Source organism: Aquila chrysaetos, chromosome 2 (genome assembly GCF_900496995.4).
Source record: "Aquila chrysaetos chrysaetos chromosome 2, bAquChr1.4, whole genome shotgun sequence".
Classification (NCBI taxonomy): Eukaryota; Metazoa; Chordata; class Aves; order Accipitriformes; family Accipitridae; genus Aquila; species Aquila chrysaetos.
This window is the reverse complement of record NC_044005.1, coordinates 76,672,769-76,697,032: the sequence shown is the minus strand read 5'-3', so window position 1 is coordinate 76,697,032 and position 24,264 is coordinate 76,672,769.

The window sequence follows — 24,264 nt, the reverse complement described above, 5'->3', positions numbered from 1 at the left end:
TTGAAAACGAGCTCACTGCTGTCCGGTGACCTAACTACAATTATAAGAGCTTACTAGTAGGTTCACACTGGGAAAAACCTTGCCAATAGTCAAAATGAAAAGATCCGCACATACAGTATTGGCATAACTTGGGTAATGCCTAGTGAGTGAGCCTGGCAGGGTCTGCGAACCAGGTGACAAAAGGTTTTTTTAATCCTCTTTCTCCTGATGCCAACAAACAGTCCCGTGTAACTTTAGTTATACTCCTCAGCATGCTGTACTGGATTTTATCTGGTTTTATTAGAGTAGTCAGTTTTTGTGCAAGTTTTTCCATACATGAAGTTAATTAAGCAGAGAAAATAAAGGAGGTAGAAAGATCAAATGACTACGCTGTTAGTTTTTTTCCTTTTATTACTTACAGCAGAGCATACAAAACTTATGTACCATCATGTTTTACGAAGGAGGCTGATGCTCAAGCAGAAGTGGTTCACATATAATTTGTGATTGAAAATCTCATTTTTATAGCTTACTTTAGCTTACTAGTTTAGAGAAAATGCACATTCAGCCACTGTCCGTTTTCATTGCATCTTATGACCAAACCATCCTATTACAGAGTCCCAAAGCCACAGGAACTTACCAAGTTTCCTTTCAAGCTTCCAGATGATCTACAAGTATTTCAGTCCGTCTTGTGTAGACTCCTGATACAAAATTAGGTCCCTTAATTAAAGAAAGAATGTGCAGCTCAGTACCCAAAGATTTTTTAAACAGGACTTTCATTTAAATGTAATTATAAAAAGAATTTATAGCTGGTTTTATAAAAGCATATCAGATGAAGTATTTCAGATACATTCACTAAAAGATTTTGCAAGCAAAGAGAAGATTTTCAAAAGCTCAAGAAACAGTTTAGTCCCCAGCTGCCATGAGAAGCAAATTCCCATTTTGAAAAATCTCCTGTAACTGGTTGTAAATGATGCACTAATTTCCTAAACAGATTTTTCCGAAACTAGATTCTACTTCAGATCAACCTTCTGGACAGCCTTTCATGTGCTAAACTAATGGAATAGGGCGTCCAGCCTGAGCTGAGTGTAACCTAATTGAAAACTTGTCAACCAAAAATGTTCTAGTCAGATCATTAAACAGCTGATTTATGTTCTTTTTCCCGGCGTATGTGAAACTTCAGGCTTGCACACACAATATCCAGTTTTAAAAGGTGCGGTGGAGGAGCAGTTGTCACTTCAGCGTGCTCAGGTAGGTCAGGACTTGGTCAGGCACATGCCGTTGTCACCGACTGTATCGTTATCGCTAGCTGGGACAGCTAAGGAGTCCTTCTCCGTGGCCCTGACCCACCTACGCCGGGCATCGTACAGGCAGGGAACAAAAATATGGTCCCTGCTCCGGAAGACTCACTATCAACACATGAAACAGGGCGGACGCAGAAGGATGCGGACAGATGAAGGAACACGAGGAAACAGCGAGACAACTGCTACAAAGCGCCGGGTAGATCAATCTCGATTCGTCACATGTGCCTGGTAGAGCCCAGGTGTAGACAAAATTCTGGACCAGATCCTCGCATCTTCTCTTTGAATCTCATTAAAGCTACAAAGCATCAACAACTATGAATTTATTTTAACTGTGTAATTAATTGGGGCTTATGCTGCTTTGCATGATTGCTGCTTGAAAGGTGTGTAAAGATCATTAAGATCGCTTTGATTAGGACCCTTAAGGGTGTCATGATCAGTTTTAAGGGTCAGAGGAGGAGCTGTGATGGGATTTGAGTTCAGCTATAAACTTTTAAAGTGATTGCAAATTTAGGGTGAAAGATTGCCTCGTGGTTTAAATGTGAAAAAAAAATTGCCTGCCTTTGTTTTTATTACTCCCCCATGTAACTAAATAGCTATTCTGGAAATATCATTAAAATGGATTAAAAAGAAATGTTACCCATAAGAGAAGTTTCATCATTGCATTCAATTTTCTCCATGGAAAACAGTAGGTTTTTAATGTAATTGAATGTCAAAGCTCTGCAGATGTAATTGTCATGCTTTTTAAAAGAAAAAGTTAATTAAATAGAAGTGACACTCCCCTGATTAGCTTTTCTCCCTTTTGGATGACTGCAGCTTCACCTCTGTGTGCAGAACTGGTGAGTGGAAAAATGACAGAAGAAACCGAGAAATGAAAGAAATTAAAAGCTCCCTAAAATTGCTGGCTCGGTCTCCTGTTCAGCAAATACCATCTTCATAAATAGAAAGGATGACCACGGTATTCTGGAACTGCCTTGCCGTGCAGAAGGTGATTCAGAAACGGAGGAGATCCAGAAGAACGATGGGGGTGGTGAGGAGAGAGGGAGAAGTCCAGATTTAATAACATTGGAAAATTTGAATCAGACCTGAACTTCATTAAAGTTTCCGAGTTTCTGTCCTGAAATCTGGAAATATCAGAACCGTACAATTTCTCCCGTGGTTTAATATTTGACTTTTTGCAGCTTGGGGAGAGGTGATAAAGCAGCTAAATTCAGAGTTAGCTCCAGAGAGCTCCTGCAACTTAGGCACACACGCTGCCGAGTACTGTAATAAAGCCAACAGTTTTATGCCTCCAAGAGATTGACCTCATTGCAAGGGCTTAGGAAGCACAGTATTTTAGGACTGGGAAAATCTTTATCAGCCAACTATACTGGGAAATGTTTGGGTCTGAGCGACGGGTAACAGACATTCTTGTATTCAGAACGCTGTATGGACTGCTCTGCATGTGGTATGTGATGTGTATGAACATCTGGAACTAGCAGATAGTATTTTTGATAAACTACGATCATTTTGTACTTTTTCAGGAGCCCAGAGGTCTATTAGAAGGTGTTACAAAAGCTGAGCGTTTGTTTGCAAGGGTTCAATTTGGAAACGAGAGGAAAATAAGCAAGAAGTGGATGCAGATCCCCAGACATCCATATTCAGAAGTCATGTTTTACCTGTCGCACTGAGCCGCAAGCACAAGGGCCTCCTGAGTGCCCAGTTTCGAGAGTTCAAGACGGCTCAGATGGCCTGAGGTTTATTATTGCCAGTGCCTTGGGATAAAAGAAGGACTATTGATCACGTTGATACAATTCCAGGAGATACCTGCAGAAATTTCTCAGAATTTCCAGGTTTTCTCTTTCTCTTCTTTTCAGTTTTGATGCTGAATGTGAATTCTCAAACCAAGATATTCTTGAGAGATTTCTATTTTGAGTGTTTCACGATGAGTGCATTACATATCTTTGCAATGTCATCATTCAGTACTTTATGGCAATGAATTCATTCTGTAAAAGTTGTAGTTCACCATAAAGTTAGGGAAAAGACCATAAAACATTTCTGGAATTGTAGAAAAATTGCAAAGTCTAACTCACCTAGCAGAAGCTTGGAAATTTCAGTAAGCCGAGGTTCAGATTTGATTCAAATATTCCAGATTCACTGAGTTGTGATAGTTTTCCTTAAATGATCTTCCTGACCTCATTTAATAAAAATACCTTAAACTCAATACTGATTTAGTCATTGATATTTCAGAAATTTGGCAGGGGGTGGGGCAGTATTTGCACTTCCCTGAACCCTTTTGATAATATTGAGAAAGATACTGTTTTTCTCTACAGTATTGTCTAGGAGAGTCCAGTTATGGTAGTGCCTATTTTTCTTGTTATGGATTAGAGAATGTCTGATATGCTGGAGCCCTAAACACACCGGTTATGTAAAAGGCTGAGTTTTCAGACCTACATCACATGAAAATTACCTCTCCAAATAAATACCTAAATATTTGGCTGTTGTTTTCCCCTTATGGACTGATTTTCTTTGGACCAGACATTCTAACTGAGGATTAAAGAAACTCTTCCCCCCAAAAGTTCTTTAAATTTCTGAGCTCTGGGTAAAAAACTATGAAGCCAAAAGTCATACTTTATGGTAATACAAACTTTTTTTTGTCCTTAAAAACCTCAAAGAAATCAAGACTTGCACCAAAGCCGTAAGAAGACTGGAAGAAGTGGCATTCAAATTAAAACAAAGCTTTGGATTCTGGTGAGAGGCAATACTGAGATAGTTGCTTTAGAAGAAACAGCTACCGAAAAACAAAACCCCAAGCCCAAAACCTCCCAGGGAGAAACAACAGGTTTTGGCCTAGTATGTGTTTATCACTTCTTAAAATTCCAGTTTTGTGGCTCCAAACTCATAAAACAATGAAGAACATTTTTAATATTAGCAGATGAATACATTGCTATCAATCCAGTCAGACTATTGATGAATGGTATGTTAGGAATTGGTTTCAGTTCTCTTGTATCAACATCACATAACACCATGATCTGACTTCTCAATGAGGTAGTGTTAAATTAAAGCTTCTAACCCAAGTTAGTCCCTGCACAACAAAATGTTTCCATCCATGCTAGGAATCATGTGGATCACACTTCAGGACTGACCCTATGGATTAAGCTAAAGCAATGGGGCTCCAAACTGTATTTCCTTGCACGAAGAAGATTTTCTCACCGATTCCCACAATATGAACAAACTTAACGTGTGCTGAAAATGGGCTTGGCGCTATGCACGCTGCCTGGTAACATAGTCCCTCCCTTCAGCTGTCTATAGACTGAAAAACAGACTGAGAGAAGGTTAGCTATTGAGAAGGCAGACAGCAAAAGAAACTTGAACACATTAGAAAAACTTATCTGCAAGTCTTGCGATGAATGACAACTACCTTATTTCAGGAGTCTCTCTGTCTATTGATCATAGCAATGACCCATTACTTAGAATTGATAAACTGAACTTATAGACTAACTTTACAGGATTTCTTCCTTCCTTCCTGAACTCATATGAAGTGTCATCACTTACCTTGAAAAACGGTGGCTTTACCTCATAGCATATCAAATGACTGAGCCTATTAATTTTTTCCAATTTTAAAGAATGCCTAGCAATAAAACTTGTTTAACACATTACGTGGTCCCAGTGAGCCAAGTATCAGCCTTTGCCATTCAGTGAGGAGAGTGGTGTGTTCTCCAGGCGACAATGGGTCAAATTGTCATGGTACTTGGAGATTCATCCAGAGACGCTGGGCAGCCTTAACTCCCAGGCATGTCAGGGGGGGTCAGGAGCGCTCAGAAACTTGTAACTTTGGAGGCTTCTAGGTAAGGTGCCGGCATAGTGCTTATTCAGACTGATGAGCTCCATTCAGTCTTATTTCCTTTCAGGGATGGGTTAGACCTCCCATCTAGCTCTTGAACCATGCTTTCCTCTACCTCCTGGGCAACATGCTGCCACTTACAATTGCAGAGCGATGAAACACATAGACTCTTAGTAAATTAAAATACAAAACCCCCGGTGTTTTCAACCTGCAAATTCAGTCATGTTTTCTTCACTGAACTGGTCGGGTTCCAGCACAAGTTGAGGCTGCTTGGAGAAAATGCTGGCCTGGGACCCTGGTATGGAACCAGAGGGGGTGACTCTTTTGTCTCCGTAACAGCCCTTAGTTCATTAAGTGTTGCTAGAGATACCCTGAAAATTTTCAAAACTGAAAATTCACAAATTCTGTATGGTGGGCCACAGGGTAGGTGACAACATTTTGTCCTGCCTTCCTTACCCCTGTGAAAATCTCATATAGCTCAAATTAAGCAAACCTAAACTAAACAAGAGTGAGTCAGCCTTCTCTACTCCCGTCTGACCTGAGGTGATCTCTAGGAAGCACATACCTGTTTTCTACTCCCTTTCCTTGTAGACCTTTCCCCACCCAGATCTTTACCTACTCAATAACTGCTCTCTGCCAGGCTTTTCTGTATCTCTTCCCTTCCAGTAGCAGGTCACTCTTGGGGTTGCCCTGAGGACTCCTGTGCAGATTTCCTCCTCCTCTTCCTCTGCCTAGCTTTTGTTGACTTCATTGTTGGGGCTTCTGCTTCTTTTGAGAGAGTTTATGATCATCCAGAAATTACCTCTGCTAGGAAATTATTCTTTTCCTTAAAGGAATGTGTTCTTAAAAATAACGCTAACCTTTCAGGGTAGACTCAAGGGATGACTAATATTTTGGCATACTCACAGCAGTTCGTATTCTTTCCTTCTCTCTCTTTCCTTTCAGTTCCATTGTGTGGATTTTCTAACTCTCTTTAGGACATAATTGGAAAGCATATCTTTGTTTATCTCTTTCACCGCACTTTTTTTTTTCTCTGTAACTCATTTTGCTACTCTAGAAATAGGAAGGACTCTGAACAAATAACAATGGGTAACCAGTGCTTTGATGGCCGTTGTCCTTATTTTCTCTAGGTTCTTTCAGATACGGCTTTTGTCTTCCTTATTTTTTGGAATCTGTGGTGGAGACGATGCAAGCCTTATCATTTTGCAGTAGACAACTGTAATAATTCTCTTCTTCCCTCTTTTTAACCACAGCAATTGAGCTTAGTCTATCCTCTTCAGATTTAAAGGTTTTGGAAAGTATAGACAGTATAAATCTCTGTTCCTTTTCCCTCATCCAGCTGAAATGGTGTGGGGTTTTTTTTTTTCTTTTTTTTTTTTTTATGAAGAGGGCCAGATGATTACTGTGCTGTCACCAGCATCCTCTGCTAAGTTGCATAACTGCCAACTTGAAAAGGCTCCTGGATGCTTCTCTTTCCCAGCACATGCTGTTCTACTGTTCACACCATTTATTCGAATACTTGTCAGCTATGCGGTGCTTTTTTTTTTTAAACACTAATCAGCCTGGAGACCCCATGAGGATAAGTGTTAGTCCCTTTTCAGAGATGACATAATCAGAACGATTCATTTCTGAAGGAGAAAGGGGTGAAAGCCACTGTACCTGCTGGCTTCCAGAGCAGTTAAAGTCACAGAGGTGACTTCAAGGCCAGGTTCCCAGCAGTGTCAAACCACTGTAGCTTCTGTCGCCTTCAGCTGGGGTGGGAGAAGGTGACAGCTCGGTCTATGTCTGCTTGGGGCTTGCAGCCCCTCCGCTCTACGTGGAGGCTTGCAGCAGCGGGAGATGTCCCGGTGATCGTGCTGAGACCAAGAGGATGCTGGGGACACAGCCCTGGAGGAGGCTCTCCACATCATCGACCTGAGGCCAGCTGCGTTAGATAATCCTTTCTTGCAGCTGACTGGACTCCTCCAAGAAGAGTCCGGGAGCCCACTTCATTTGCTGTCCCCCACTCCATTTAGTCCCTGTGCTGGGAATCTCACTTGCGTCCACATTGTTCTGCTTGTTAGAAACCTTCTCCCAACATCCAGCCTAAATTTTTCACTTTTGCTTATGTGCTGGGCTGCAGAAAGCAGCCAGAAGAGACAACTCCAAGAAGAGGTGATCACCAACGGTGTGTTTTACTTGCTTTTTTTATGGGTCTTCGATGCTTAGTTTTTTCTAAACAATTAAACAATGCTGTCTGTCATGATCACCTTTTTTCTTTGATTTCCAGCCAGGAGTGAGTCTTCTCTTAGGATGCCACTTTATCCCATCTCATCAGCTCAACGCCATCATAGGATGAATGCAGTGCAACACACTTTCTGTGGGACAGCTGCCCTAGAGAACACGGGAGCGTGCCTGCTCGTGAAAGTGGCTCGGAGACAGAGACAGGTTTGCAACACGGAGACTCCATCAACTGCACTTTAGAGATAACGGTGGGGTAATAAATGAGCTCCAGAATAGTTCAGGTAGCTTGGAGTCATTCGGTGATCCCACCTGAAATACCGTCGCCCCATTTATTGCTATGCTGTTGGAGATGTAAGCAATGAAGGCGGGTGGATAGGAGCCCCATGGAAATAAAAAAAAAAAAAAAAAAGGCATTTTTCATCGAGACCCTTTGATGGTGCCATTCCCTTCTGTGGTCCCAGACCAGCGAGGACAGACCCTCAGGGCACACTGCAACGTGTCCCATAACTGATAGAGGGGTTCGGTAGTGTGCTGCCCTGGTTGTTCTTCACCTGTTGTGCAGGCCTTTCTGTTTGGCTCATGTTCCTTTTCCTCGGTCTGATGTAATTTTTACAGATGAGGCATAAATGGAAAGATTCCAACAGACCTCTAGTAGCTTTTTCCATTGACATAATGCTTTATGCTTTTAAAACTGTTTCAAATAAATATGATAATTAATAGAGATAGTCAACAAATTAGGAACATAAGGCATTTTTGGAGGATGAGCAAAGACCACCCGGCATATCACATATTTCCCTTACACACATATCTTCCCAGGCCTACTCTAGCCAATTGCTACACAAACAGCTCTAATATTACAATCCTAACTGTTTTATTGGTTATGCCTAGACTTGCTACAGTTATAATTAAAAAGTGTGCTATATGCTTGACCAAAGAATCACGGAGCGTCCCAGAAATGATAGAAAACAGGGCTGCTAGGAACTTTAGCTGATCATTATTTCCATTGCTTCCGTGACCACTTGTCATGCCTGACAGATGTTTGTCTAACCTGTCCTTAAAAGTTTCACGTCAGCCATCGTGCTGCTTTGGTGCTAAACCAACATTGCCCTTCAATAACCACTCCACTACCACTCCTGCTCCCTAACAACAGGAGTTCTTTCTCCCCAAAATTCCCATCCTGTGCCCCTAATGAAATTAGCGTTGGGATGACAGTTCAAACTGGGGATATGTTTTACTGTTCCTGGGTAAATAATGTCTCCCTAGAGTTTCATTCCATAAAGCCCACTGGCACAAATTAGAGCTGCAGTTTCTCACCCGGGCATTCAGAAGCAGGTTGTTTTTGCCAATCGCAGTAGCAGCAAGGGTAGAAATCTATTTTTCAGAACTCTTGAGAACCTGCTTCTCCTTTCTTTTCATGTATGACTTTTTATTTATATAGATACGCATAAGAGAAAGCGCTCCCGATGCTCTGGCACCTTTGGCAGACTTTGAAGTGTATTAAAAAGATCACTTTTTGCATTTCCTTGAGCGTAGCCCCAAAGCACAGCTAGATCAGAAGGAAGGAAATGAGTTCACCCCTCTGCCATCTGCAGAATTTGATGTCCCTCGGTTCCCCACCCACCTCCTCGCAGGCGAGGAATACGATTCTCTCTCAGAGACTAATGACTGTCTGTGGCTCGCAGGGCGGGGGGAAATAATTTCCAAGACATTGAGCCCTAATAGAGAATTTCCTGCTGTGCTCCCGCTCCTACAACAGTGGGGCTCAGCAGCAGCACATCGCTAAGGCAGCTCTGACCAGCTGCCACGGGGAAAAGAGGACAACTCCTGGGAAAGGCTTGGCTTCTTAAGACTGGTTTTAAAAACCCAGTCTGGCAGACAGCCCGATGCCAGTGCAAGTCTGTGGAGAGCCCACATTTGGTATCTTCATGAAGGGAAATGCTTCATCAGAAGAGGGAGGCTGAGTCTCCAAACAGAGCCGAACCATTGCCCTGTGCAGAGCACAGCACCGTCATCTCATCTCCAGCTGACACAGGCTCAAAAGACAGTTGCAAAGTTCATATCCAAAAAAAAAAAAAAAAAAAAAAAAAAAGGGTGCAATCCTTTAGCCATCTGGTAAGTGGAAAAAAAGCAAACTTTGCTACAGCAGTTGCTAATCTTCGCCTGGCGGCTGGGATGCTGACCAGACACCCCAATTGCAAAACCAAACAGCAAAAGGCAGTCACACACCTGTCAGGAAACGAGAAACGAGCAGAAAGTGCAGCTCTTCCGAGTGCTCGGCACAAACAGCCAGTATCACCTACCCGGAGCCAACCCCGCGGTGTTCCAAAATGCTGCGTAATGCAACTGACAGCTCCGGTCAGCGGAGACGGTGATTTTAAAGCAGACCGTTGCCTTTGCCACATCCCATGGTTGTTTATTAACGCAGTATGGAGGCCTTCAGAGTGGTGAATGCTCCACGTATCTGAGAATAACGCTGGCAAGGCGAGACCTCAGTCCCTCTTTCATGAGCGTCCCATCCTCAGCGAGAGGACAGTGTGGTGGGAGGCAACTGGGTTTCATTTCTTCCGTCTCTGGAGAGGGGTAGGAATGAGGAGCAGAGGTAAAGGGAGTGAGCAAGCGACCCGTCGCTCCTTTTTTAAAAAAGAAATATTTGGGCTCCTGTCTTCGGGGTTAAGACTTCTCAGCGGATGGGGGAAAATCCTAAAAATCAAGGTGCGGTACTGGAAGCCATGGGGGAAGAGCAGAAGGCCCTGTCCTGAAAGCACCGGTGAGATTTGTTGGTTTCCCACTCAGCGCTGGGGTTTTCTTGAAGCTCCTATCCTGAGGCACCTAGCTCACCTCATGCGTTGTATGGTGAACTGAAGCCAGATGCCGAAAAACTTAGACCTCGTGAGGCTCCGAACACCCAAGACCCTCTCTGGAGTCGATCCTAACGCGTATCCAGTCCAGCTCTGATGAGGAGCGGACCGACTGGCCTGCCCGAGAGCCAACGCCATTTCCACCCCGCGCCATCGCTAAGAAACCAACGCTAGGCCGCTTCCAGTCAACGGTAACGACAACCCGGCCCGTTTCAAAGTCCTCTGAGCGGCAGGTCCGCTCTCTCCGCGACTCGGGGTGCAGCTCACGACGACGGCGGAGCCCTGCCAACCCCCCCCAGGCTGGGTCTGGGCAGAGCCGGTGGCTGCGGTGGAGCCGGAGGCCCGGCACCGGTGCTGTCCTTGGCCGGGGGCTCTGCCCTCCGGAGCGGCGTCCTGCTGGAAGCGCGGCCGAGGGAATTGCTGTGGAGAGGATGAGACTCATCCGCTTAGCCTTCCTGATTATTTAATCAGGAAGGAATCGTTTTATGGAGAAGTCAGGCTGGGTTGCCAGAAATAGGTGCCTTGATTTGAGCACGGCTTGGATGGGTTCTTTTAGAAAATTAATAGTTGAATGCGTTGGAGGCAAAAAAACTGAGACAAATCCTGTTTATAGACTTTCACTTTAACAAAGAAAATTAAAGTTGCTTTTCCTGCTTTTTGCTGCTTACGTATCTCTCTAAACAGGGATCCTCTCTGGAGCATTTTACAGTTACGGAGGATGGAGTAACAGTGCAAAAATGGCATTACATTCCCTTGATTTCCCATCCTTTTCCCATAGGGATTTAGGGAGGAACCGCACCAGACACAGCATTTGGCAGGGCTTCGGTCTTTATTTTTTTCTGAACCCAGAAAGCTCTGTTTCTGTTTGATCCTGATGAGACTGGTGTTGAGGAATTTGCCACCAGTGAAAGGGCCACTGAGCTTTCGGGGAGGATGAGGCTGCAAACGTTCACTGTTACTCCTGGATGAAAAAGGAAAACGGCATGCACGGTAGCCTTATTTAACCTATGTGCTGCCCCTCAGACAGCCTGACATCAGGCCTGCCGCGATGGCAAAATAGCGCTGCTCGGAGTCTGCAAAAATAATTAGGATATTCTGCTGCTGCAGGGACCGGGGCCAAGCAGCAAAGACAATCTGCCTTTGAATGCAATCAAACGCGAGTTTCTGCTCCGAAGGCTGGGGGGAAATGCCAGGAGGACAATTTCAGAGCTAGTGGGATGGCTGGCCCCGGGGCCGGGTAGCGTGCCAGCCCACACCGAGCTGCTTGGCCACTGCCGCCTGCCTCCATCGTGCCAGCCTGCGCTGACCCGCTCGGCCACCGCCGCCTGCCTCCGTCCGAGAAAATGACGGGACTTTTTAAGAAGGTTTGTCAACCGAGACTTTTGATCTTCCGGTATTTAAAAGATCCCCAAAATGTTATCATGGTTGCTACTGCTGACGGTAATAATCACAGAAAATTCTAATGAATATAATGGTTTACCTTGAATTGTCAGGACCAATGGCAATGTTCCAGTATTATCACATTTGTTTATGGTTTAAAATACATTCAGAACAGATTCAGTTTCTTTTTTGGGCTGAAGAAAAGAAGGTTTACAAATACTGCGGCTGAGCACCTGTTAGACTTCTTGCCGGTCTGTGTCCAAGCTTGGATCCAACCGCTTTTCACCGTCAAGGTGAAATTCCCAGCTGCAGCAGTGCTGGAAATTTGCTTCTCATTCATTTTTCCTCTAGTTCCAGGAATGAAACAACACTATAAAAAAATGCATCAAAACAAGCCTGGAAAAATATTTGCTGTAGTACAGAAAGCAGGAGACAAGAAGCCTCATGAACCACAGCAATCTCTGCGTGTATGTACTCAGATCAAATCAAATTTGATTGGCAATGTCTACCTTATTTCTTCCAGACTCATTTTTCTGCAACAGTTGAAGTACCACGTCATTTGGTATAATGACTGTGTGCTTTTTTCTAAGACAGGTCTTGTTTGTACTCTCCTCTGAAGCAGGGAACAGTAACTCTTATACGTGATGTGATTTATTGTCCCAGCTGCTCTTAAACAACACAGGCTTATAGTCAAATCAGTCTGCCGAATAAATTTATTAGTTGAATAAACCTGAAGAATGAAACTCAGTGAAACTTCTCACCGATATTTCACAGTTTCCTATCTGAATAAAGAAAGCTCTTTTGCTCAGACTTTGTGAACAGCTGAGTCCATAGAGTATATATTTTACAACACTACATTTTACAGCATTAAATATATTATTTCTTTCAAGCAGAAGTCCCGATGAAGTAAAGGCAATCGAATACTGGATTGCTGGCGGTTTAAATGGGAAAAGAGCAAAGCATCCCGCGAGTTTGTTTCTCAACGAGCAGTGCAGCCCTCGCTGCAGCTCTGCCCGGGGATCGCTGCCTGTGGCTCTGATGCAGGGGATGGCAGGCAGCTCTCAGTCCCACGAGCCTTCCTCCAATTTTATACCCAGGCACTCGGGGCTTCTGGTTCATGGCCTGGACTGTCGGAAACTGGGTTGCTGAGCCACCACCACAGCTGGATTTCGTTGCTGGTGTCGTTTCCCTAGTACGGAGAGGGACTTGCTGCCTTTTCAGTCGTTCGGGGATGACCGTTACTAGTCTGTTCTCTTGGGCACAAAGATATCTCACCAATCCAGCAGATCAAGGCGATAGACGGTTGGCAGCCAGTCGTAGTCCTCATTTTAGAGCTGAGGATGGAGATGAGGAGGGCTTTCCTGCTGTCCCACACCGAATACCCTCCCGTGGCCGGTCGGAGACCTCCAGCCTCTTACCTTGCAGCCCTGCCGAGTCGTCTCCCTTTCCCTTGCCTAGTCTCTCTCGTGGTTTAACACAGCAAAATGCTCGCCAGAAAACAAGAAACCCCAAGCCATTCCTGTTCACACATGTCAGGGAAGCCGGGCTTCTCCCCCGTGGCGAGCGCTGGGCTCCTATCCAGGGGCGGCCGCAGGGGTGGTCCAGCCTGGCCGCAGCGGGGAGGCTGGGGGGGCTCAGCCAAGCTCCCCACCATGCCAAAGGAGAGGGCTTGGAGAGGGAAAACCCTTTGGTAAGCAAAGGGATTAATCACACCTGGGGCTGGGAATGGCAGCTCAGAAGCGCAGAACAAAGGGAAAAGATGGCTTTGATTATAAGAGGATTCATAAAGTCATTAGTCGGAGAGAAACCCGGCACCTGGGAAAGGGACATGTTGCTGGGAGGGGGAGAGCAACAGGGGCTTTAATTTTCACGTGTTTTTTTTCTCGGGCCACAAAGCAGAGATCACGCAGGGGATGCTGTGCCCTGGCACTGCTCTGCCACACGCCGGCTGCTGAGAAATGAGCTTCATCGTCCTGCTCTGCCCATGAACATCTCCCTGGGGGATAAATCCTCACCCTCTTCACAGGCACCCAGGCCAGGAGCTGCGTCCTCGGTCCAAGCGGAAAGGATATTAATCAAGATTGCCTGCAGGTATAAGCAAGGGCAAACAGTCGTTTGTACAGCCGTGACTCCTCCACGCGGAGCAGACCTTTGCTCTGTTTTCCTGAACCATCAGAGTCACGAGGAAGATTTACACGGTAAAGCAGCAATGAATATCTCACAGGGATACAGATTGGGGATGTAGCTGCTTGGAAAATTTCTATGTGAAACTGAAAAAATTAAAATTTTGTTACAAAAAAAAAAAAGGAAGAAAACCACAGGATAGGTTTAAGCCCCAAATGTCAGATTTTGGGGGGGGGGAATGCTTCAAAATGGCACATGCTGAAAGAATTGTGGTTCCCTATGAAAAAGCAAGAGAAAAATTTCCAGGGAAGTTTTTGCCTGGTCAAAAAAGTGCTTTTCCATTAAGAAATAAAAAAAAAAGATCAGACAATTTCTCCCCCCCCAGCCCTGGTTAGGCCCAGCATTCCTGAGCAGACCGTATCCGCTAGATGTCAGTCTGTTGCCATGCAGGAAAACCAAATGAGCCAGAAATGTCTTCAGGAGTTTTTCAGGATGAGGATATTTCCACTGAGCTGTCTTCTGTCAAAAATGTTGCCAATAACTCCTTAATTTCTATAAAATTCCTCAGCTTTGGATTTCCAGAGTTTTTCAAAGCGATTGCAACACATTCCATGGACTATGCCAGCCAGATATTTTTCCACTACCACATCTAACCCCCGACTGACCTTTGATTCACCGGATCTTTAAAAACTTTTAAGCAACATCTGAATAGCATATAAAGAGTTTAATCCCCCCTAATTCCACCACCCCTCATGCCTCCCCCTTCAGTTCACGGTGTTACTGATTTTCTAGAGACAGAGTACCTTATTTAGCCGAAGTACGTGCACACAGCAAAAAATTCCTTTCTGCAATATTTTACATAGCTGAAGTAAACGCCTTTCTCCCTGATACGAACACGTGAAGACAAACGGGGTGTACTCCATGAAACATGGCCTTTAAAAAAATTTCTGTGGTTGTCCGGCTCTTGGCAATCATTCATTTTGGGCTGCAGGTGTTGCAAGCAAAGGCCAAAAAAGCCCTTGGAGATAATGGTTACAGAAAAGGATATTCTTCCCACCACATGTGACAAATGCGGTGTTACTGTAAATTGCTCGCATTGCCTTTCATTCCCAAGTTGACTGCTGTGGAATTTGTGGCAGTTGTGTCATGAGAAAATGCGGCCATCAGTTTCTGAAAGTTGTGGTCTGGGTGGTGGGCTGTTTCAGTATATTCTGCTGCTTCTATCTTCATCAGTATTGTTTGCGCCTTCTTCAATAGTGATTCTGTTCCAAGAAAAAAATGTAGGATTTACCTCTGGTACAGAATGCAATAGGAGAAATTATTTAGACCCCAGATCAGAATGGTACTTTCCTTTCTAGCTGCAAAACTATAATTTTAGGATTGTTCACATACTTTCCCTACTGAATTAGAGCCTGAATTTTCAGAAGATTAAGACTCCCTTTCACATACACGTACAACTATAATAACAAAGGCACTTCAGATTTGGAGGATTTTGTATATGACAGACCAGCTTTTCTGAATAACACACAGAGACACCTAGGCAATATCTTAAGTACAAAATCTGCTAGGGCATCTGGGTTGAAGCCTTTTCTTGATGATCAGTTGTGATTCCTTCATGCTCAGAAGAAACTCTGTGACTTAAGAAAAGTTATAATTTTTTTTCTGAAGAAGGTTTTTTTTGGTAAAATTAATTTTCACCCAGTATTTGCTGCTGAATTTCATGGGCTTGCATAGCTCCTACACTTTTTAATACCGGATTATTGGGAGACAGATAATCAGCTGGCAAAAGAAAAGATGTGTGTATCAGGTTTGTGTTTGCAAGGCTGGACAAAATAGGAAGGAAAAAAAGAGCCTTCTCAGTCATAAAACTTCAAAGCCTCACCTCCCTTTCAGAATGCAGGAGTGAAAATTGAGAAATGTACCTCCTCATATTAAATACCCTCTTGTTCTGCTAGGTGGTGGGCATCAAGCCATGCTTCATAGTAATGGTCTTGGGTGAGCCCGAGGGCCAGTTTTGGCTGGCTACCGGCCTTATGCTGCTAATGAGAGGAGCACATTTGATTACAAATACCAAAGCCTCATCTTCAGCTGCACAAATTAAACTTGTTTTTTTATTTCTAAGAGAAGTGGCTGGCATAACAGAGAGGCGTAAATAGGTAGTTAATCAGTTGAGTCACTTGGTGTTGACTGGAGGTTAGTGCCAAGTAACTTGTCAGTAAGGGGACCCAAGAAGCCATACACATATAGCTCACTCGAAAGGAGCCTAAAGAAACCAGCAGCAAAGGTTTGGGAGAAAGCACTAGCTAAATGCATGTTCTGACTTGCAAACACTATTTCCAGCCACATTTGGCTTTCATTTACAAGTCTTGCTTTGCACATGGGGTCTGTCTCACAGGTGTAGTGTGTTCCAGACAGCAGAGATCAAACAAAATTGGATAAATCTGCCTATTGAGACTTAACACATGATGTATGCTGGAAGATATGATACAACACCTTTGGTCCTCTGTAGTTATTCATAAGTTGGAACACACTCGTATTTAAAGAGGTTCACTGGAAAACTGTTGTTTAATTTGTTCTAGCCTAACACCTTCAAACCATCAGTGGGATTTTCCCTCTAACTGCAACAGTTTATATGAGCTGTGACCTCTCAGGTGGGTCGTCTTTGTTTTTCAGCTGCGTCGGGATCATTACACTGTCTGCTGGTGACAATTATTTCTCCCAGGTCTTTTGGAACACAGAGTAATCAAGCAGTTAAAACAACAAGGGAGATAACCCAGCCCCCCTCTATCCCTGGGCAGTTTCACCCTTGCATGAGCCCTAGCTTAGAGGGTCACCAGAAAGTTTTAACTCTTCTCACATAATAGTCCAGGTCCCTCTAGCAGATGGGAAATAATAGCGCTTTTGGCTCCAAAGTTTGTTCAACGTGCTGCAAAGCCACATTTCCTTTTTAGCTAGATGGCAAGGTTAGGCTTTGCATGTAAAACCATCTGGGAGAAGGCTTTCTCAACACAGGTGCTCTGGGCTCTTCCTTTGACTAAAAATGTATTGCTTCCTTATACATAATTTTTTTTTTTAGATTTGGCTCTGGGGCTGTAAGTACAGAAAAGGTTGCTTTATTCTGAAAGTACTCCTTAATAACAACAACAGAAAAAAATCCAAGGCTTTTAAAAATTTTTTGACGTCTCACATGGAAAGAATCTGCTAGACAACGTGTTGCTAATAATCCCTCTATGTAAGCTCTCTTTAGGATTTATTCTGATACCCCTTCCCCTGAAGTGTCCTTGAAATAATGAGAAGGTTTATATGTTCCCACAGCCCTAGAAACTATGCGGTATGGGTTTTTCCTCACGCTAAGGCCACCTCAACTTAGTTGAAAGAATAAGGGTCAGGTGAAGATACTTCTTTGAAGGCCCCAGTGGTCCTTCAAACTGTGAATAGAAAGATGAACCATCAGCATGTTCTCGTACAGAAACCCAAGAAGTGTTTCAGCCCAGGGATGTAGTCTGCCCAGGTAGCAATTTATTTAAAAATGACTCTGTTGTGGAAGGGTTCTTTGGGACAGGCACTGGGAAGCAGAGGAAAGGCTGAGAAGTCCAAGACAAAGCAAATCATTGCAAATGATAGGAATAGGTCTCCAAAATGTTAGTACAAAGCCTGCAATGACAGAAGTGGTCCAGAAATGAACACCAAGGTACAGTACTGCCCTTGCACTGAGGAAAGGTGGCTGGTTGGAAGGTGATAAAAAGTCCTCTTTTTTTTAGAGAGAAGAAGTTTCAATCAATCTAGGGAGGCATCCGTGAAGAGAAATATTATGTCTTCTGAAAGAGAAATGCCACTTCTACAGTGGAATCCAATTAGCGGTAGCATCCAATTAGTTTCTCTCCATTCTTGAAGCCATTCTTGAAAATGGCAATTAGGAAATGTTACACATTGGCGGACAACGTGAATGAAGAGAGTAGATCAGCAGTTAAAATGCTGATTTACAAAACCTCAAGAAGAGAAGATGGGGAGGAACTCCACTGCCCTGAGATGCTGCATCTTGACTTGGTGTGATAAACTGGGTGACCAAGAGGAGTCAGGAGGGCTCCTAAGGGAGAAGCCGCTGGCCATCAGACCCTCTTTTTGAGGCCAGGAAAGCCTGAGTCAGAGCTGTCACAGTGCCGGACCCCCCCTCAGGGCTGTCTGAAATGTCACGATGGGCCGTCTGGGGACAGTAAATAAAATGGCCAGACCCCTAAGGACTGGATGGATGTTGTTATACTGCTGCAGTAAATGCTGCCAGTCCCCAGACAATCAAATCTAGAGTGTGAACAAACAAAGAAATGCATAAGGATGTGAGAGAGGAAAGCAGCCACAACAAGCAGCACCTCCTCAGATCAACTCCAGAAAGAAAACCAGTAAGAAGGTTGCGTAAAACAAAGGACATGGCAAAAAGATGAGAGACGGGTGGAAACACAGGGACGGTGTCACTGGAGAGCTGGAGCAGCTGCCGAAGGAGATGATAGGAAAACACTCGATCAGCTCAAGCGGGTCCGAAGTGCCACGCTTGCAATGCTTGGCTCATTCGTGGTAACAGGGGAGGGTGCAGAAAACAGGGAAGATGGGGGAGCGTGATGGCAGAGCTCTCTCCGGAGGTGCCGGACAGGCTAATAGAACAAATCGGTGCTGCCCGAGGTCAGGGAAACGGCGGGTACCTGCAGGCAGAGCCTGTGATACCGCAGACTGCGGAGACAGAAAGGAGAGGAGGGAAGGGGAACGTTTTATGCAAAAGCAGTAATACGCTGCTAAGGCAGTAACTACAAAACCCCTTTGAATCAATTTACTGAGAAGAGGAGGTAGAAATATCTGGATAGACGTTTAAGAAAGAAATAAGTTGCTCTGCCAGGACAACCTGCCTTTAGACAGCTGGAAAGAAACGTGAAAGGGGCTGATTAGCAGCAACCTTCTGGTGAAGTCAGGCTGAGAGGGAAAGCTTTCGTGTCCGAACATCAAAGATGCCTAAGAGATGTAAGACAAAGTTGAGAGATTTTTCAAATGTTGTTCTTGCCCTAAGCAATGCTTGGCAGACTAAATATGATTCTTCTTCAAGGTGTGAATTTAAGTTAGGATTCAGGTCCGAGATGTGGCCTGAAATGAGACGTGTAGTACCCATATTACTTATTATCCATATTAATTATATTTAATAAAAATATATTATCATTTGATAATAGTAGTCCAGGGCAATAAGGAGTTTAAGGATGAGTTTTCCACGGCAGGGGCAATGTTTAGCAAGGTTATCTTTTACGAAGAGTACTCCGGGAATCAACTGTTCCTTCTGAGATTTTTCAGAATGGGAGATTGTGACAAAAGCTCTAAGAAGGTCACAAAAAGAAATGAATGGGATTGTTTTGCCCATATAAAAATAACAGGGAATGCCAAAATTCATCATTATTGGCAGCTTCAGGGCACATTGCTGCAAGTCAGTGTTGCTGGGACAGTGCACGGAGGTTTGGACCATATGTGCTTGCACTTTGCCGAGTTCTCATCGTTCCTTATTCATTTCTCACTTTCCAGCACACTAAAGCCAACATTTTTCATATTTGGATGGCAAAGTCCAGCTGAGTTAATTAAATCAGAAGTGAGCAGGATACCAAGTGATTTCATAGAGTATGTCAGTTATGTTTTTTATGCAGAGATTTTTCTCAGTATGCTCTGGAACATGGAAGAAAAATCAAAACGCTGCTGTATTTCCCCCCCATTTTTAGCGTGCATGATGAGTAACGCCCTTCCGACTGTGCCATCCTTGTCAGGAGACGTGTGGCAGCTCCTCACAAGCTCTGTGCCTGCCTAGATAAGTCACAGCTGAGCAGCCTTAAGGTTCAGACAACCAGCCAGGTTGGTGGAGTTTGACAAGTTAATACACGTCAGCTGAGCCACAGAAATTCTGTGGATAAGCTTTAAGCATGTGGCAAATCTAAGTTACTGTGCTGTAGCTTCAACCTCTGCCATTGCAGGCTAAGAGATCTGCAGCATCCAAATTAAGACTTATCTTCTGTACTTCCTTTGCTGGGAGAGTTACAATACAAAGAAAATGGGGATTTTACATCAGGGCTATACATACGATATGGCTGTGCAATGGTAATGAAATATGCCTTCTGCTGTTCAAGACCAAAAAGCAGGTCAAGCTTCATCATCAGCATGTTTTGACCTTTATTGGCCAAGAGAACTGAACAGCCCAGTTTTTACCAGTAAGCAGTCCTCCTTTCAGCTTCCACTTGTGGCTGCTTTCCTCTCTCACACCTGTGGATAACCTTGCTTAGTCAAACTTCAGATTTGATTATGTGAGGACTGACAGCAGCTGGTAAATAACCATGATAAAGGTTTTTGTAGTAAGGACATTACCTCTCTGGGAACTGCTGCAAAGTTGATGTGTTTCACAAAGGCCATTAGCAGAACCAAGACAGGGTGAGTTTGTTTGCTTAGTACAATGACAGCAGGATTTGAACCCTACAAACTGAAATTTGCTCTACCTTTGTTTGTTTGTTTGTTTGTTTGTTTTTGCCAACAGCTTTTTCTTGTCAGGAGCCTACATGTTCAGTGACATTATTTAGTGAATGTTACTGTATAAGAAATGAAAAATACTTTAGACTTTTATCTGAGATAGTGAGATGCACAACTTGGCAAAACTGAAATTTGTTTTTCTTGCCATTAGAGATATAATGAAGTTATTTCATAGTGTGTGATCTCATTAGTTTTTGCACATAGTTATTCATCAACTAAATTATACTGCAAGCCATTCCCATTAAGAACAGCAATATTAAAGGTTTAGGCTCTCACAGCACAACTGCGTGAGAACCCAATGAGGTCAAAACATAGTAAGCAGCTAACTGATTCCCTCAGGTAGCATTAATGGAGAGGAAACTGAACTGCCCACATGCATAAGACAGCTTTCCACGGATTTTCCATTAAATGTTCTGTCAGTTTGCTGAAGTTTTCTTTACTTGTTGAAAGCAGCCAAACTAGTATTACAGAAAAGAAGAATTAGTTAGAGGTGAGAGAATAATACTCTGGGAGTTTCCTTCAGATTTGGGAGTTTCTTCTTAATTTTTTTCCAGTTTCCCAGCCAACCACAAGATAAACTGATACCTGCCTCAGTGCTGTATACAGTATTGTAATGTCTTGCAGGACCAGGAAAAATGTTTTTGTGACATGCTGAAAAACTTCTGGTGCTCTATCTTTTTGTATTGTAAATATTGATAGAGGAATGAAGTCAGTGTGGGATCAGTTTAGAGAATGGTTGCTACTGGTGTGAATAACAAGCATCAAAAAGAGAGTGAGAATGGGTGGGGATGTCTGAAAATACACAAAGGGAAATCTTTGAATATACACTGCACTTATGTTTAAAATACACTTTTAATCTGCAGTCACTTGGTGATGCTCTTGAGTCGCGTTTCAGCTTTGGAACTGATAATTGGCAGAAGGGAATATATTACTTAATTGTTCTTCCATTTTCACTCCTCTCTCTCAGCTGAATCCTGAATTTAGGATAGGGTCCCGTCCTGAGCTCTCTCCTAGGTCTCTCCTGCATAGACTCAATGAACATGGCTAGACTTATTGTGAGTTCTTTTGTGCCAGAAATGATCAGCCCAGGAGGTGGGATGCATCTCACTATTTCCAGCCATCTAAAAATATCCACCGAAAATTAGTTGTTCAGACTCTCTTCATTGTTGCTAGAGAGACAGAGGCCCTTCCAGAGAGTACTTCATCTCAACTCCCCATAAGCCAGGTAGCCAGCTCTCCTTTGACCACAGAAAATGTCTATATGAGTGTTATGTACTGGATTCCCATTTTTTGGGGGTATCCCTTCCCAAGTTCCTTTTCGCTTTTTTTTGGCCCTGTGGGCTAATCCAGCCCCATGTTGCATTCACAGTACAGCACAGCTGGGATCTACCTGAGATACAGCAGAGAGCATGTCATGCTATAGAAAGCAGCACGAGGCATATGACCAAATGTTCAGAGATTTCTGCAGTATCTCAACTGTAACAGGGATCTAAGGAGCTAAAACATATCTTGAAACGATGCTAAAAATAACTGCATCAGCTCAGCCCTGGTATTTCTAAGACTTCTGTTCATGCCAGCCTCCTGTGGATGCACTGGGGAGCTAAGTCTTCTGAAACTGCAGTTGCTGAAGGTCTGGTCCTGGGACTATTCTGACACACTGCTGCTCACCTGACACTTAAAAAGGGTTATTAGAGTGATAAAATGATCTGGTAAGTTCTGACTTGTATACGAGGCCAGAGAACCCAGTCACATTTTATATTTCAGCATATATATCTTTCTATAGCACCTTTTCCCTCAGATGGGTATGATCTTTAACGTGTGGACTCCTTGGGTGAAAAGGTTCTTGTAAAGCATAAATACTTACACGTGCGCTTTATGTTTTGTGTTTTAACAGTGCGTAACAAAGGAAGCTACCTTTGTGATGCCAGAAAATATGCCTTAAATAACTGGTGTTTGTAAGAAAATAGCCGCAAGTTACACAACTGATGATTTTGTATTTATAGGCACTCAGTGGGAAGTGGGTGACTCTTAAACCAGGCTCAAATATGGTGGTTTTTTTATTGGCAATGTCCCGTCTTTGCGTATGCTTGAAAGCTGTGAGTTAGATGTTATTTGTTTCTTTGGCCTCATGATCTGACTAATCAGATAGCTTAGAATTTGCAGGCATTGAACCAGCACCAGTTTTCCTTAAATTCTGGGTATGTTGATGGGCCATTTGTCTAGGCATGGTGTTTTGGAATTTGTTCTTGATCAACAGCTATTTGAACGTGATGTAGCAGACCCTGCCTGGCCTGAACCCTGCATTTATGTTGTGGGGAGATCTCAAGTAAATGCTGTTGGAAAGTTTTATTATCTGCTGCGAACGGTGGAAATACCAACAAGGAAAGTCAATTAGTGTCAAACATTATTTTCAAACTGTCACGTCCTGAGGATTGCTTAAACCCGGTCAACTGTATGGGGATGTAATGGAAATAGGGTGCAGTAACAAAAGCAAAAAAGCTATTGAAGAAACGGTGACCTGTATCTGAGGAATTTTGGCAAAAAGGTGCTCTAAGGGCAGCTTGCAAGCCAAACGCAGCCTCCTGCGGCTCAGGGCATCTATGTCTGAGCCGCTCCTACCATGGAGCTGTCAGTGACCTGCACTTGGACTTTTTTTTTTTTAAAAAAGTCTGCAGAGCATTGATCGATGCTGCTGGCAGATTTGCTGCTGTGGTATTTTCCGATCCCAGTGCCCGGCGGTCCCTCTCTGCTCGTGTAGAACAGATTGTCCTGTGGCTGCAATGCAAGGGCCATGGCAGTTTTATCCCTTACCCTAAGAACAAAAAGCAAAATGAAGAGTCCAACTAGAAATGTTCTGAAGCTTTCAGAAACAAAATGCAGATGGGTCAGAGGCCTCGGCCTGTGTGCTCCATCTATGGAAAGAAATAATTAATTGCTGAATCAGTGAATTCCTCTCCAGCAGATTTCTCAAGCACTATAAAAGAGTCTGATACATTGAATGAGACATCTGTGTTGAAGAGTTGAAGAAATGCTTATTCCTATTTTGTCTCAATCTGGTTTTATTTTTTCTATTTGTTTTTCAAGAAAAGGAAACATTCTCAGTAGTCATTGTCCTGATATCTGTAAAATATTCTGCTACTTTTTCTGAATGACCACAGGAAAAAGTCTAAAGTTGTATATTTACTGGAAATTGTATGAGTGATATGAATTATTAGTCATACAAAAAATATTACTTTTATAAAACAAGGAAGAACATATGTTTCCTGTTTGTCATAAAATACAGTCGTCTTACAAAGAGACAGAAAGCATTGAATTCCATATAACAGAAGAAATAGTAATCCAGAATAGTTTTAAAGTATATTGTCACAGACTATCCCAGTCACTGAAGATGTTTCCCACTCCTTCCTTCCTTCCTCCACCTGTTATTTTTTTTTCATGCAAAACCACACTTTGCAAGAAGAGGGATTTTATATCAGGACTTGATTGGTAACTGAATGTAAGTGCTGTTTTTCAACTAACATGTCTGAATATTCAGTATTAGCCATTTCTGGCAGAATGGGTGCCTTTAAAATTTAGATGGTTGTTCTTGCAATAGTTATTCATTTCATTCACAGGATTCTCCATTTTAAATATAGCTTATGCTCCAAATGACATAGTGAAATCCATGATTTTAGCAACCTCAGAATATAAGATTATTTGTAGATTGTTGTTTCTAGGATAAGTGCTATAAACAGACATCTTTTTACTGTGTTCTAAACCACATCTAAGTGATGTCTTTCTACCCAGCAGAGGGAGATCTGGTCCGAGTGACTCGGCCAACCTGGCAGTGTCACCCCACGTCACACTGGGTCATTTTGCCCCACGGTCCCTTGCACTGGAGCATCAGGGCACAGTGGCCCGGCTGCAGTGATGTGGACTCAGAGATATTTCCACAAGATTGACCCCGTCTTTTGCAATTACTGGTTGGATGATGCTTAACATAAATTTGCAATAATTAGTGGGTCGTTTTAACCTTCGGTTTCTTTTACGTGGAACCACT